Source organism: Mustela erminea, chromosome 14 (assembly GCF_009829155.1).
Source record: "Mustela erminea isolate mMusErm1 chromosome 14, mMusErm1.Pri, whole genome shotgun sequence".
NCBI classification, from domain to species: Eukaryota; Metazoa; Chordata; class Mammalia; order Carnivora; family Mustelidae; genus Mustela; species Mustela erminea.
This window is the reverse complement of record NC_045627.1, coordinates 62,401,336-62,417,153: the sequence shown is the minus strand read 5'-3', so window position 1 is coordinate 62,417,153 and position 15,818 is coordinate 62,401,336. Positions and strand designations below refer to the sequence as shown.

At 35.1% G+C, this 15,818-nt stretch overlaps 1 protein-coding gene across 7 annotated transcripts in view; it reads right to left on the bottom strand.

Annotated features, from left to right (window-relative positions):
* Positions 1-15,818, bottom strand: part of R3HCC1L (R3H domain and coiled-coil containing 1 like) — a 92,750-nt gene that overhangs the window by 37,330 nt on the left and 39,602 nt on the right. Inside the window, exon 1 of one of the 7 annotated variants that reach the window (XM_032312071.1) lies at positions 299-372. The exons of the other annotated variants lie outside the window; for them this stretch is intronic. The gene's annotated coding sequence lies outside the window, so the exon portion shown is untranslated. Of the gene's footprint in view, positions 1-298; positions 373-15,818 lie in introns of those variants that run through there. 7 annotated transcript variants of the gene reach the window in all.

Genomic DNA, 15,818 nt, shown 5'->3' with positions numbered 1-15,818 from the left:
CACAAAATACAGTTAATGGAACTAAATAGGGGCGCCTGGGTGGCTCAGTGGGTTAAAGCCTCTGCCTTCAGCTCAGGTCACGATTCTAGGGTTCTAGGATCCAGCCCTGCATCGGGCTCTCTGCTCAGCAGGGAGCCTGCTTCCCTTCCTCTCTCTCTGCCTACCTCTCTGCCTACTTGTGATCTTTGTCTGTCAAATAAATAAATAAAATCTTAAAAAAAAAAAAAAAAGGAACTAAATAAAGATATACTTCTTGCCCAAAGAGGTCTAAATGGAAACATCCAAACTACCTTTATACCTGAAGGGCTGGTTGTTCTACAGAGGAAATAAATGTTCTCTTCTGTGTTTCTCAGAAGTCAGCACCAGAACCAACTGGTAGAAATTAAAGGAAAACAGGTTAGCTCAATATACAGAACTCTAAGAGCTCTCCAACACTATTATCAGGTAATGAGCTCCATCTCTATAGTCTGGATGACTGACTGATACACTGGAGAAAAGAATTTCTATCTCTAAATGGGTCTGGATTTATTTTAAGCATTCTTTGAACTTGAAATTCTATGATTCTATTTCTGTTCTACAGTAGACATATAATCAAAGGCTTCAAACTTAAAATTATTTGTGCTATAGCTAATGACTTTTAAAACTCAACCTTTATTTTTTCTTAATTAATGCCCACATGTCATGATATGATTTCCTAAAGCTGAAAAAAAGCATAATAAATTTATACCACCCACTTCTTACCAACACACCGAACTCAATTATGCCATGACCAGCAATGTGCTGAAACATGTTTAGCAACCAGCTAAATACATATCCACATGGAATTCCAAGTACTGGTTGATATTTTCACTTACATCAATGATGTCAACAATGTAACATCGTTGCTGAAGTGGATAATCATTTTTGAACTGCAAAATATATTTTCAAATTTTTGAGCTATGTACAATGTAATAGCTAAAGACATGACACCTTTAAGTTTGCATTATTAGCATTTTCTCCATCACCTTACATCTAGACAAGCAATAAACAATAAATCAAGCCCTGATTTATGGCATTTGCCTAACTCTATGATGTAAATATTCCCACCATAGCTAATTTCAAGCTATCACTGTAACATCACTAAAAACAGAGCTGGGAAAAGACACACAGTAGCACACCATAATAACAGTATTTCAACCTAAAGATACAATATTAATAAATAGCTTCAAGAACATAAATCATAGTAAAATATAGTGAAATAATTAGGAAGTAATGAATTTTAAGTATCTACTACCTTTTTATACATGCCATTTATTTAACAAGCTATGTAATTTAATTTTTAATGATGGCTGTGTTTAACAATCAGTTTGCATAATTCCTAAAATTTTAATAGTCAGCTCTCAGGCCAGTAAGAGATTCTCCAATATACCACTGGCTAAAACAATTCTTTCATAATAACACAGACCTACAAAAAAAGAGGAGCATCCCCATCTTGTGGACTTTCAAGATAATGCCAATTCAGTTTAAAGCCTTGGTGTGTTTTTGTGAACTTTTGCAACTCTAGGCACGAAAGGCCTTTAACAAGAAGAGAAGAGGTGCCTATCATAAACAATTTTAAAAAAATAACTTAGATTAAAAATTTCCCACTAAAAATTTCCCCAGTATTTACTAACAGCACTTGATGTTTTATTTCTCTCTTTAACATGGTTTTAATTTTTTTACAATATTCCACATGCTTTTATTGGTCCAGTTTCCTTCTTAACTGAAGTAGAGAATCAGTTATTTGGGGTGTATTTTGCAGTCAACTTATCCTGGAATGGCCATCAGCATGCAATTCTGTTTAAAATTATATTATCTAAAAGAGATAAAGATTCATCTGTTAATGATGGGCAGCTAACTGCTAACATATACCTTTAAAATATTTTAGGTCAAACCATCTTTTTCTATACTATACTTCTGAACACTGGGATCATATGTGAGAACCTGTCCAATTACTTCTATGGTTTCAAATATTCCTTGAGAAAAAATAATCAGTAATTTCCTCAAGTACCTCTCCACCCCATCTTCATGAGTAAGTGAACTAGCACAAAACAAATCAGGCTCTTACATCTTTATAACAGAATTTTAATGCTATTTGTCCATGTTTGGCATATAAAACATATGGAACCCTCTTCAATCAACAATAGAGAATACTGGCACTTAGGGCATTCATTGGCTAATTCAACCATGAACTGATTTGATCCAGTACTTACCAATGGCTCACTTGGGAAATCTATTATTTGAGAGAAACTGCCTAATGGGCATGTAGACCATTCATTCTTCAAGAACAAATTAAGCACTATCACTTTGTTAGCTCATTAAAATGCATCATAACAACAGCATATATTTTGCCTTTTTACTTGGAAATAATTTCATATTATATAAGTTACAGAAGTAAAAATACTACAGAGAGCACCTGTACATCTTTTACCTGTATTTATCTACTGGTAACTTTACCCCATTTGCTTATCATTTGCAATCATGCATGTTCCCACTCTCTACACACACACACACACACACACACACATACACACACACACACACACACGAATTTTTTTCTAAACTTTCTGAGGGCAAAGTACAGACAACATGGCCCTTTATCTCCAAATACTTCAGAGTATATTTTCTATAAACAGGCATATTATACAGTTAACAATGTAGGGAAATTTAACACGGAAGCTCTATCAAATCAAATGCAGGTATTCCAATTTTTTTTTTAAAGATTTTATTTATTTATTTGACAGAGAACACAAGTAGGCAGAGAGGCAGGCAGAGAGAGAGGAGGAAGCAGGCTCCCTGCTGAGCAGAGAGCCCGATGCAGGACTCGATCCCAGGACCCTGAGATCATGACCTGAGCCAAAGGCAGCGGCTTAACCCACTGAGCCACCCAGGCGCCCCAGGTACTCGAATTTTGTTGGCTGATCCAGTAATGTCCTTTAGAGCATATTTCCCTCTCCAGTAATGGATCCAGTTTAGAATCAGGTAATGCATCTATTTACATCTCTTTAGCCTCCTACCTTCTAGAATGTTTCCAAAGCCTCTCACTGTATTTTATGACACTGACATTTTGGAAAACTGCTCCCCCTCCCACCCTTTTTTTAATAGAACATCCCTCATTTAAGGTTTGTCTGACATTTCTCATGATTAGATTGAGGTTGTACATTTTCACCCATATTAGGTTATATATGCTCAGAATAGTACACAGAGGGTCAAATGTCCTCAGGGCATCACATCTGGAGGCACATGATTCCCATCTGTCCTTCACTGGTGACTTTATTTTGATTACCTGTGGTCAAGGTATTGTCCAATTTCTCTACAGAGTAATTACTGTGTATTTTCTCCCTTTCAACTAAAAGCAGTCGTGGGGTAACCCTCCAAGAGCATGTGAATATCCTGTTCCTCATCAAAGGATTTAGCATCCCTAGATTTAGCATCCACTAATGCCAATTAGTGATCCAATCTTTATTATGATGGTTGCAAAATGATCTTTCAAACTCTGAAAGTCCCTTCGCATTTACTAGTCAATCCTTGGCTTTTTTCCTGAAAGCAGAAGTAAACCACGTATCTTCACTCACCACAAAAGCTAAGATTTCCTAAGTTAAAATTCAAAGTTAAAATCTGTTTTCACAGTTGGTTGATAGAAGAAATGTTGCAGATCAAAGGTGTTGTCATCTTACCCCACCTCACATGTATGAAAAAGGGGAAAAGACATGTCACTCAGATAAAGTTAACATAATCCCTCTAGTAGGTATAGCAAACATGTCCCTTTCTGCTCTTTTCCAGAAGATACCAAAATTAAGTTGGGTATACAAATACAATGACTAATCCATCCCAGATGTCTGGTAATATTTATTTCTCTGCTCCTTTTTAAAGTCATCTCAAATTCCTTTGGGAAGGAGGCAAGGCACAATCAATTCACGTATGTTAATAAACAGAAAAAGGATCTCAGTATCATTTCTGTATCATTAATTTCTGCTCTCAGCTCTCATCTTTATTATTTTCTTCCTTCAATTTTCTTTGGGACAATTCTGTTCTTCTTTGATTAACTTCCCAAGTTAGTGACTTAATTGGCTATATTCTAAAGTTTTTGTTGTTGCTGTTATTACTTATGTATTACAAAAATTTTCAAACATATATAAAGAGAAAACATTTATAATGACTATTAAATACCCATCCTTCAGCTTCAAGTCATGGCCAGTGTTTCATTTTATCTGTGCACATGTTCCCAAATATTTCATTTCACCCTTAAGTATCTCGGTATCTATCTTTAAAAGACTTATACTTTTTTTTTTTTAAACAAAATCATAATACCAATATATACCTTAAAATGGGGGGGGGGGGATAATTCCTTATATCATCACATTTCCAGTGCCCAAATTTTGCCAACAGCCTGCCTTTTTTGAACACTTGGTTTGTTCAAATCAGGATCCAAAAAGATCTATATGCTGTCTTTTAATTTATAGGTACCTGTCAATCTGTTTTTGTTTTCCTATCTTGCCATTCATTTGTTAAAGAAACTGGGCTATTTGTCCTATAGAATTTCCCATATTCTGGAGTTTGCTGATTACATTCTTGCAGTGTTGTTCAATAAATTCTTATATATAGTCTCTGTATTTCCTATAAAGTAGCGGTTGATCTAGAGGCTTGACAGGATTTGGGTTTAATTTTTTTATAGCAAAAATATGTCTTAAATGGTGCAATGAACTTCCTATCACATCACATCGGAAAGCTATAATATCTGATTGTCTCCTTCTTGTAATGTTAACATTGATCAATGGGTTCATGTACTGTCAGCCTGAACCATTCACCATAAAGCTTTGTATCAGACTGTCACCCAATGGTTTTAGCAACCCCTGATGAATAGTGCCAAGATACACTATTTCATCAGGGTTTACAAAATGATGACATTCTAGCTATTATTCTTTTTGTATTTATTAGCTGAAATTCTTTTATAATAAACTTTCATCAACTATTTTGTGACTCTGAGGTAGTTTATATGGGTAACACAGAATACTTTACCAGCTTCTGAATGAACTGGTTCCATGGCATCTTCCAAAGGTGACCAACATTTTGTTGATTTTAATTTAATGTGCTTCAATCCACTGCAATATTCTTCTTGAAGCTCAAACTATCTTGGCCAATGGCAGCCCCATCAGAGGGCCCTTTTTACATAATCTCAAATTGTCTCTTGACAAGAAGAGTTAGTCAAACTGTGAAAAGAAGTTTCTTCTTTTCCTTTTTTTATGACAAAATGTCCTACTATGGCCTACCTAGAGCTGGAATCAGCCACATTTTTCAAGAAGCCCTAGTTCATTTTAATAAAAAATAGTACTTTAAAACTACAATCTGGGCACTAACATGAGTTTATTGCTACTGGGTTGGTCATTGTGTCTAAGCCCTTTTAGATCTCACAAGCTTTTTGATAACCAGAAAGGGTAACAAAAATACCTATTTCTATGCTTTTTCTGTCTCCTAAGTTATTCAGAAGTATCTGCCAATATATCCATTTTAAGTTGATTTCCAACTTAATTACATTGTAGTCAAAATGAGATCAATTCTTCAAAATTTGTTGATTTTGTTTTATGGTTTAGTAAAAGGTCAATTTTGGTAAATGTCTCATCCGTGCCTAAAAATAATGTATCCCTACTAAACTTTGGGGGGCTGTGTAATCATTAATCAAATTTACTCAAGTATTATTCAAATGGTATCCTTACTTATTTTCTGTCCACTTAATTAATCATGGGTATTTTGTGTGTGTGTTTACTAAATCATATTTATTAAAGCATTGTTCAAATCATATCCTTACTTATTATGGGCTGGCTTAATCACTGAGATGTATATATAAAGTACCTGTTTGTAGATTTAATGGTTTCTCTGTTTTTGTATTTTTTTTATATTTTTATATAATTTTTGATGTTATCACTTATATTTAGAATTCTTCCTCTTTCCTGGTAAATTGTCACTTTTACCATTATGCAGCAAGCCCTACTAAAGAGGCTTTTGTCTGAAAGGAATATAACTATGTAACTTTCATTGGTATCATGAGGTATCTTGCCTTTTTAACCTTTTTTTTTTTTTTTTTGCTTTTTACTTTCAACTTGTCTCACCATGTTTTAGGTTCATCCTTTGCAAAACGAATACAACTTAACAGTACATTCTTTACCCACTCTGTCAATGTCAGTCTTTTAATTGAGAATTTAGTCCATTTGTATTTATTGCAATTATGGATACATCTGGAAGTATCTCTACCTTTTTATTTTGTGCTTCCTTTTCATTTATCCTACTTTTTATAATTTTCTTATTTTCTTTAAGGTTGAGCAAGTTCTTTTTTCTTACTGCTCAAAAGGCTCTAAAATCTTATTTCTAGTCCGTTAGTGTTTTAACATGAGTGCTTATCTAAGTATCTAAAGTTAATCATTATTTGTATTTGTCTCCTATACAACCATACAATGTTTTTTATTTCACAATGCCTTCCATGTGTACTCTTAGTTTTTGTCTGAAAATATCTTTACACTGTTCCCATCCTTTAATGGATTTTGACTTTCATTGTTACTGTTAAGAAATGTGTTGTCAGTCTGTCATAGGTTTGTAGGTAATCTGTTTACTCTCAAGATGTTCTTAAAATAGTCTCTTAGGTATTTGGTGTTCAAGTGTCTACTATGCGTTTAAGTATGTGTTTAGTATTATTTTTCTCCTAGGACAAAACTATGCTTCTTGAATTTGAGTATTTTAGCTCTGAGTCTTTTTACCAATTCTATTCATTCAAGTCAATACCTTCAGATCCACCTTCCCCATCACTAGTTTTCTCTCCAAATTTGCCTGTTCTGTATTTTATCTTAACCAGTTCTTAAATATGAATGACTAAGGTTTTGTCACAGAAGTCATATTTACCTCCTATCACCCCTCTAACCCCCCTGATCTTATGTCTTTTGAACAGCTGTATTGATGTTGCTCTGATATTTGTTTTCTTTTTATCTTTAATCATTTTTAAATGATTAAACATTTAATCATTTTTAAAAAGAAGTGAGACTTCTTTTATCTTTAACCATTTTTAATCATTTTTAAATTTAAATAAAATTTCCATTTTATTTTTAAATGTTTATTATATTCATGATAATTGTGGCATTTGCTTTTTCTTTTATTAATTTTTATTATAATACCAAGTATTTATTATTTAACAGTTCTACTTTCAAAATTCTTGAGGATTTAATTCTGCTGTGTTTTGTATCACTGAGTTTTGCTTAAGGAACGGTCTTTCGTCATCATCTTCTCTAACTTTGGGTCAGTGAGCTCAACACCAGTGGGGCTTTATCTATGGGAATTTAATAAGTGAGACTACAAGTGTTCCTCTACCGACTGGTTCTACATTAATGCCATTTATTTTAAATTTTTAAATTTTTTTTATTTTTTATATTAATGCCAATTTTAAGACTGAGGTTTGTTTTCTGGACCATTCAGTAAGTATAACTATGAAACACCAACAACAGCAGCTACAAAAAGTCTCAGGGACCTTTTCCACTTCACTCGGAACCCAGGTGAAAACAGAAAAGCTTCTTAATTTCTTTCTGTAACCCTGTTTTTTTTTTTCTAGTCTATCCTCTGAGTGGAGCACAACCTTTTGAGTATTAAGGCTTTAGGGGGTAAACTCAGTTTCTTTTTTTTTTTTTAATTAACATATAATGTATTTTTATCCCCAGGGGTACAGGTCTGTGAACTGTGAATCGCCAGGTTTACACACTTCACAGCACTCACCATTGCACATACCCTCCCCAATGTCCATAACCCCACCCCCCTTTCCCAAACCCCCTCCCCCCAGCAACCCTCAGTTTGTTTTGTGAGATTAAGAGTCACTTATAGGGGGCGCCTGGGTGGCTCAGTGGGTTAAGCCGCTGCCTTCGGCTCAGGTCATGATCTCAAGGTCCTGGGATCGAGTCCCACATCGGGCTCTCTGCTCGGCGGGGAGCCTGCTTCCTCTCTCTCTCTCTCCCTCTCTGCCAGCCTCTCTACTTACCTGTGATCTCTCTCTGTCAAATAAATAAATAAAATCTTTAAAAAAAAAAAAAGAGTCACTTATGGTTTGTCTCCCTCCCAATCCCATCTTGTTTCATTCATTCTTCTCCTACCCCCTTTACTCCCCATGCTGCATCTCCACTTCCTCATATCAGGGAGATGATATGATAGTTGTCTTTCTCTGATTGACTTATTTCGCTGTAAACTCAGTTTCTAACTCATCTGTCCTAAGCCCAGTGGCTCCACTCCTATTTCCCACATGGCTATTGCAATCTAAGCTTCTTAGCTCTCAAGTACAGCAGCAACAGCAATATAAACAATAAACAAAAACTGTAAACAATCTAAACAGGAGTAACTCCTTAAAAGTATGGTCCATTCATAAATGGACCTATATCCAAAACATAATATTAAGTTAAAAAAGAAAATTATAATCCAATCATTTTTTCTTTTTGGCACAAGTGTGTGTGCAGGTATGTGTGCACGTGTGCGCACACATACATAGTGAACAGTCAATACAGGCTTAGAATACTAGTTTAGAATCCCAGCCCCACACTTGATTAGCCCTTTCCTTGGACAACTAACTTTATTGGGGCAAAAGTTACCACTCTAATCCTTAGTTTACTCAGAGGAAAATAACAGACTTATTTCACAGGCACACAGAACAGATTAAATAAAATGATTCATGTATACAAATGTGCCAGTCATGGTAAAGTCTCGATGAAAGTTAGCTATTATTTAAATAGGTGTTGAGTTCCTTAAGTTACAAGTACGCAGAATCAAAACCCCTTATTACAATATTCAAAATGTGCCTTGATCACCTATAAAACCCATTTCTACCTAACACTAACACCTACTCCAACTATATATCCTGGTTTTGTCTACCACTATCTCACGAAAAGTCTCATGTTGTAAACATCCCATAATTCAAAGTAAACACAATCCAACTCAGTTGTAAAGTGAAAATACCAATCTTGAAAAAATGTAGGATTTCATGAAGTCTACGAAAATAATATTGAAGGAAGCGTTCATCTCACAGCAAAACCCTCGGGGAATGAAGATCTGGCTGAATCAAACCAGTAAAAACTGAAGAAGGGAAAATGCAACAAGGATGATGACAGAACAGGAAACAAGAAAGAAAATGTCAAGGGATTAAAAAAAATCCCTTGAGAAACTGCTAAAGCTCTCAACGGTTTTCCTAAACCAATGTGATAGGTCTACTCTGTAATGATAATAAGAAAATCAACCAAAGCAAAGGATGCTATTAGACTATCATACAATTTTAGTGGAAAAATTATACCAAAATATATCATTCTTTGTTAAAGGACAGCCATAATGAAAACCTAAATTTTATTAAATATGTGGTAAGATAAATGTTTTTATTTTAGAAAACTGTCACTACCAAATCTTTTTTTCATTACTTTAAGAGGTATTTTCAAAGTAGCAATTTTCTCACCTAGAACTTCTCATAAATGTGTATTTCTTTTTTCTTTTTTTAAGATTTTATTTATTTATTTGACAGAAAGAGAGAGAGCACAAGTAGTCAGAGAGGCAAGCAGAGAGAGGGGGAAGCAGGCTCCCTGCTGAGCAGAGAGCCCAATGCAGGGCTCCATCCCAGGACCCTGAGATTACAACCTGGGCCAAAGGCAGAGGCTTAACCCACTGAGCCACCCAGGTGCCCGTCATAAATGTATATTTCTAAGGGGAGAAAGAGTATCATCTAAACTGTTAACAGTGGTTACCCCTTGGAAAGCAGAAAATGACAGATGAAAAAGAATTAAGGATTAATTATCTTTTCATACACATACCTTAATAGTGTTTGAATTTGTTACAATAATTACACTTTTTTGTAATTAAAAACAAAATCCCTAAAATTTAAAGATGTGCTGTTGTTTTTGTGTAAGAGACCATTACCATGAATTGCTGTAGGAGAAAGCAAAGATAATGAAAATTGATAAACAGACTTGATTGGACAAAAGCACTCCAAGTAGGAAAATGATGAATGGAGAAAAAAGCGACTTCTTTAATATACTTGACAGTATAATAAAACAAGTGGCATATAAATTACTTGATGTTGGAAAGATACCCTCAAATGTTGCAGAATGGTGAGCCAACTTCTACTCTTTGGTCTAAGAATGATCTAGAACAACACTGTCCAATACATAATCACTAGCCACATGTAGATATTGAGCATTTGAAAAGTGGTCAGTCTAAATTGAGATGTGCTATGAATGTAAAATACCCCTTGGATTCCAAAGGCCTGGTACCCCCCCAAAAATAAAAAGAAAATATCTCACTAATATTTTTAAATTTATATACATTGAAGTGATACTATTTTGAATATAATGAGTTAAATAAAAGACATTAACATTAACTTCATCTGTTTATTTTTGTATTTTTAAATATGTCTACTACAGAATTTACGATTACAAATGAGGCTTATATTTGTGGGCTGTGCTATATATTTAATGCAACAGCACTGGTCTAAAATCTTGCCATAACCTTAAGACCACAGTAACAGTCTCTTTTTCCTCTCGTGTCTTACCTGTTACAGAATTTTCCACTTACAACAAAGTAATACACCAAACCAAGAAATCAGCTAAAACATAAATGTGTAGATAAGCTTATTATTTCTGCACATATGAAATACTTTAACGTTCTGTAAGTTCACAATGATCAGAAAAATAAAGCATCAAAAGAAGTAAAGGCTACTTATATTTCACAAATCAGAAAATAAGACTGATTAAACAACATTAACTATATGGTAAAAGTTATCCTCAACTCAAATTTCGGTGCATTTTTTCCATATATGTTTAAAACTGTTGAGGGCCCTAGATTTAGAATTATTTCTTTACATAATAATAAAGCTTCCTTTGTGTTGTTATTCTATCAAGAGCATTCTTATTCTCACTGGTCTACTTACAAACTGGCAAAACTAAGACATGCCAAAATCTTTCAGTTCAACATCATGTAATGTCCATTTGTAAGAAATAAAGATATCTTAAAAGTAAATTTAAGGGGCACCTGGGTGGCTCAGTGGGTTAAAGCCTCTGCCTTCAGCTCAGGTCATGATCCTAGAGTCCTGGGATCGAGCCCCGAATCGGGCTTTCTGCTCTGCGGGAGGCCTGCTTCCCCCTCTCTCTCTGCCTGCCTCTCTGCAAACTTGTGATCTCTGTCTGTCAAATAAATAAATAAAATCTTTAAAAAAAAAAAAAAGTAAATTTAATAATGTTTATAATAAAAGGTAATATGCAAGATATATTAAGTGACACAAGTAAACTAACAGATTTTTGAGCACTAAAATAATGATATACTTTTAAATTCTAGCTATCCCCTCAGAAAGATTCAGTGCTCTTCCATTCCCAATCTCAAAGCAGGGTGAACGGAATCACTGTCAACCCAGCTGTCACACCGCCAACCTGGAAGTCATTATCCCTGACATTTCAATCAGTTACCAAGCCCTGTTCATTCTACTTCTACACTGTTTCCAGTAATTTTCTAAAATAAAAATTAGATTTGGCCGTTTCCTTGTACAAAATTCTTCCGTGGTTCCTTACCACATACACACTGTCGAGTATCCTGCACAGCATATTTGCCCCTATGTGCTGTAACTTCACTTCAACCCCTAGAACTATGTATCTGCCTAGTTTCAACTCCAGCCACTCCTAATTTCAGACTTTATATACCATCAATTCCATACCCTCATATAACTAGAAACATGCCCAGCTGCCTTCTCCCATCTCTGTGGTTTAAGACTTACAACCTTCTCTGTTGGATGCTTGCCTAATGGTCTCCTGTCTCTCAACTCTCACCTTAAAGGTTACCTCCTCTGCAACTTCATTACTGACTCTCCCTGATATGCTCTGGTACTATCAGTAAGTTCCCACTATACACCTTTACCTATACCTTTACCAAAGCAATTATCATATTGCTTTCATAGTTAGGGTTTGCATATCTGGCTCTCTTCTAAAAATGAAGTTCCTTCAGTGTAGGGCTAATGTCTTTCTATCTTTGTGTCTACAATGTCAGAACAGTACATTTGACACTAAACGAATACCTATCCAATCATGGCAAATGAGACTTCTTGACAGATGATGTTTCCCTAACCTCCAGTTGAGATCTGGGGCCCCACAGATGTATGTATTCATTCCACAAACATTTATTGAAAACCTATTATGTGACAAATCCCGTCTTAGGCGCTGGGAACACAATGATAAACAAATCAAAGTCTCTGGCCTCATGGAGCTTACGCTGTAGTAGTGGAGATAAGAAATAAACGTTTAACCTAGATGTCCATCAACAGAGGAATGGATAAAGAAGAGGTGGTATATATATACACACACACACACACACATACATACACACAATGGAATACTATGCAGCCATCAAAAGAAATGAAATCTTGCCATTTGCGACGACACGTATGGAACTAGTGGGTATTATGCTTAGCGAAATAAGTCAATCAGAGAAAGACAACTATCATATGAACTCCCTAATATGAGAAAGTCGAGAAGCAACATGGGGGGTTTGGGGGGTAGGAAAAGAATAAATGAAACAAGATGAGATTGGGAGGGAGACAAACTATAAGAGACTCTTAATCTCACAAAACAAACTGAGGGTTGCCGAGGGGAGTGGGGAGGGAGAGGGTGGTTGGGTTATGGACATTGGGGAGGGTATGTGCTATGGTGAGTGCTGTGAAGTGTGCAAACTTGGAGATTCATGGACCTGTACCCCTGGGGCTAATAATACATTATATGTTGATAAAAAATAAAAATTAATTAATTAATTAAAAAAAGAAATAAATGTTTAAACATTTAACGCCTGATGCTGATAAATGCAATGAAGTAAAATGGCAGGGACACAGATATAGAGTGATGGGGTCTATGGCTATTTTAGAAGGCAAAACCATACAGTAAAGCAGAGAAGACCACTCTGAGGAGTTAATACCTGAGCTGATACTTAATTCGTGAGTCACACGAATTATCTAGGGAAAAGAGAAATCCTAGGAAAAAAGAAGAGCAAGTGCAAAAGCACTGAGACAAGACAAGCTTGAAACATTCAAGGTATAACAAGAAAATAGGTATAGTAACAATAAAGTAAGAAGACTCTAAGATAGCTAAAGGCCAAAACAAGTAGGGGCTCACAGGCCAAGGCAAGAGCTTTGGAAATTTATTTTGAACATGTTGAAAATCACTAAAAGGTTTCAGCAAGAGAATGACAGGATCTGACTCACCTTTGCTAAAGATCATTCTGGCAGAAATGTGAGGAACTGACTATAAAGGTAAGAGTAGAAGAAGGAAAATCTGTTAAAAAAAAAAAAAAAGTCTAATAACTAATAGGCATGCAGCATGTCTCCTTCAACAGAGGAGGTCACAAGAAGTAGCCAGAGTAATGATATATACTGAAGGCAAAGCTAACAAAGGCTTGGTGGAATGACCATATGGGATGTGAAGGGAAAAGAGGAGTCACCTGTAGAGTTTGGTCTGATCAACCTCGGTGAAGACAGTTACATTTACTAAGCTACAGAAGACTGGTGGAAGGAAATAGGAAAAGAGAAATCAAGAGTTGTGATCTGGACATTTTAAATCTGAATGCTTGCTGGTCATCCTATGTAGTTGCTAAGGAAGCAACTGGAAATAGAGTCTAAAGCTCAGGGGAGGTGCAAGAATTGGGAAATAAAAATTTGCGAGTCACTGTCATAAGGATTCAAGCCAAGGAACGAGGTTAAGACTACCACCTAGGGAGTGACAGAGAAAAAAGGCCACGGGGATTGAGTCATGGGGGAAAACTATGACCTTTAGATGTCAGAAGAGGAAATGTGGCCAGCAAGGACAATGAAGAAGAAAACAAGAGGAACAGAAGCATGTGGTATCCCAGAAGCCAAATGAAACGCAAGGGCTGTGTTAAGTAGAATATAATATTATGAAGAGCTCAATTATTCACCTCAGGACAGCTAAAGTACTGTGAGCCTCAGTATTTATACATAAATCAAGCTCACATATTCAACATCTTTCTTGAAAGTTATTTGCACCTTAGTAAAGTTCAGGATTACAAAATCAGTTCCTCAGTCGCTTGAATTCACTCACAAATACCTAAATTCTGCTTTTTCAACAATGGACATATATAACTTTGGAGTACTGGGTCATAATCTTGGGAATGCAGCAGTTAAAACCCATTTACATACTTGTATAGAGTACTCAGTGTTCTGATATCCAAGTTAGATTACAAAGTTCTTTTACTTGGTCACTATGGGCTACTACCTGAGGAACGAAGTCTCCAAATTAAAAAAAAGAAAAAAAAAATAGAGGTTTTTTTCAGACAGGTTACCTTTTTTATAAAGTTATAAATGGCTCAAAGAAAGGTCTGTGATAGAGGGAAAATCTCATTTTAAGAAAAAAATTAATAAAGTATAAAACTAACTAAAAAAGTAAAGTTTTTCTGGTATTTCCCTTAATGCAAAAGCATTACGCAATAAACCCCCAAATAAAAAAGCTGTATTCTCACCTTACAAAGATTAACTATTAACATATTGCTATATATTCTCCCAGGCCTTTCTGTATTTTTTAAAAAGCTTTGTGAGTAAGACTTATCAGAATAGATTCCTGTTAGGCTTTCTAAGCCAGTTTTTTCTAATTTTTTCTTACACTCCAGCTAAAGACATTTCACATCATGACACAGTAGATTCACACACATAGATGAGACTGAAACAAATTCCATAAAACACCCTTACTATTTGCACTGGTCTTATTTTCTAGTCTATTTTATTTTACTTTAATTTAAAAAACTGTAGTCTTATCATAATTTAAAATCAGTTTATTCACTAAGTTGTTTTACTTGACTGACTTTGAAAAATACTAAAAAGCATATTCTTGTCAGAAATTTTCACAGCAGGCATAGAAAACATTCTCTGTTTAAAATTATTTGAAATTTTTGTTGTAGAACAAAATAAAGGGCAAAGTAAAACATGAGTAAGACACCAGAAGGTTCTACCACCTTACCAGGAGTCTTTAGCAAAATAATAATATCAGGAATATATCTATACCTAATCTTCCCACACTTCTAAGGTCCTCTACCCACGGTTGAATACACTTCTGCAAATAAAGAAAACAAGAAATGTCCTTCCTCTGCAAAAGAGCTTCACTTTAAAATATACTTGACCTAAATATAACACAGAGGCACTTGTGTGTGATATAATAACATAAAAAATTATACTTGGACAGCAGAGAAATGGCTTCATATTTAAAAACTATAAAATCTGCTAATGAACCACAACTGATTCTGCTGTAGTTTTCTTAATGCATCCTTCCGTAAATGCACTTGCACTAGTTAATACAATGACCTATTTTATACTCGAAGACACAAAATAATTCCTACATTCATGTGAAGGCTTATTCTTATTTCTATCCAAACCAGGTTTACAAAATATATTTTATATTTCAAATTAACAGAATAAAGACAATAATTTGTGACATTAATATCTATAGTTGAAGAGATGACTCTAAGGCCTTCTTTTAACATACCCTGGACTGAAAAAGTAAGTTTTAGACACTCATTTAGAGGACCTTGTATAGATTTTACTGAAAGGTATGGAAGAAACAGATTCATTAATGGGAAGTATTATCCAAACTGCTAAACTGGCCATGTATAAAATAACACATCAGGGCCTTATTCACAGTGAAAGTCTGCTCTCAGCCCACATACAACACAACTATATTATGACCTCCGGATTACTATTTTTTTTTAGTAGAGTACCTGCTTTTCATTGTTTCTGCCTCTTCACCACCTGTCATGTC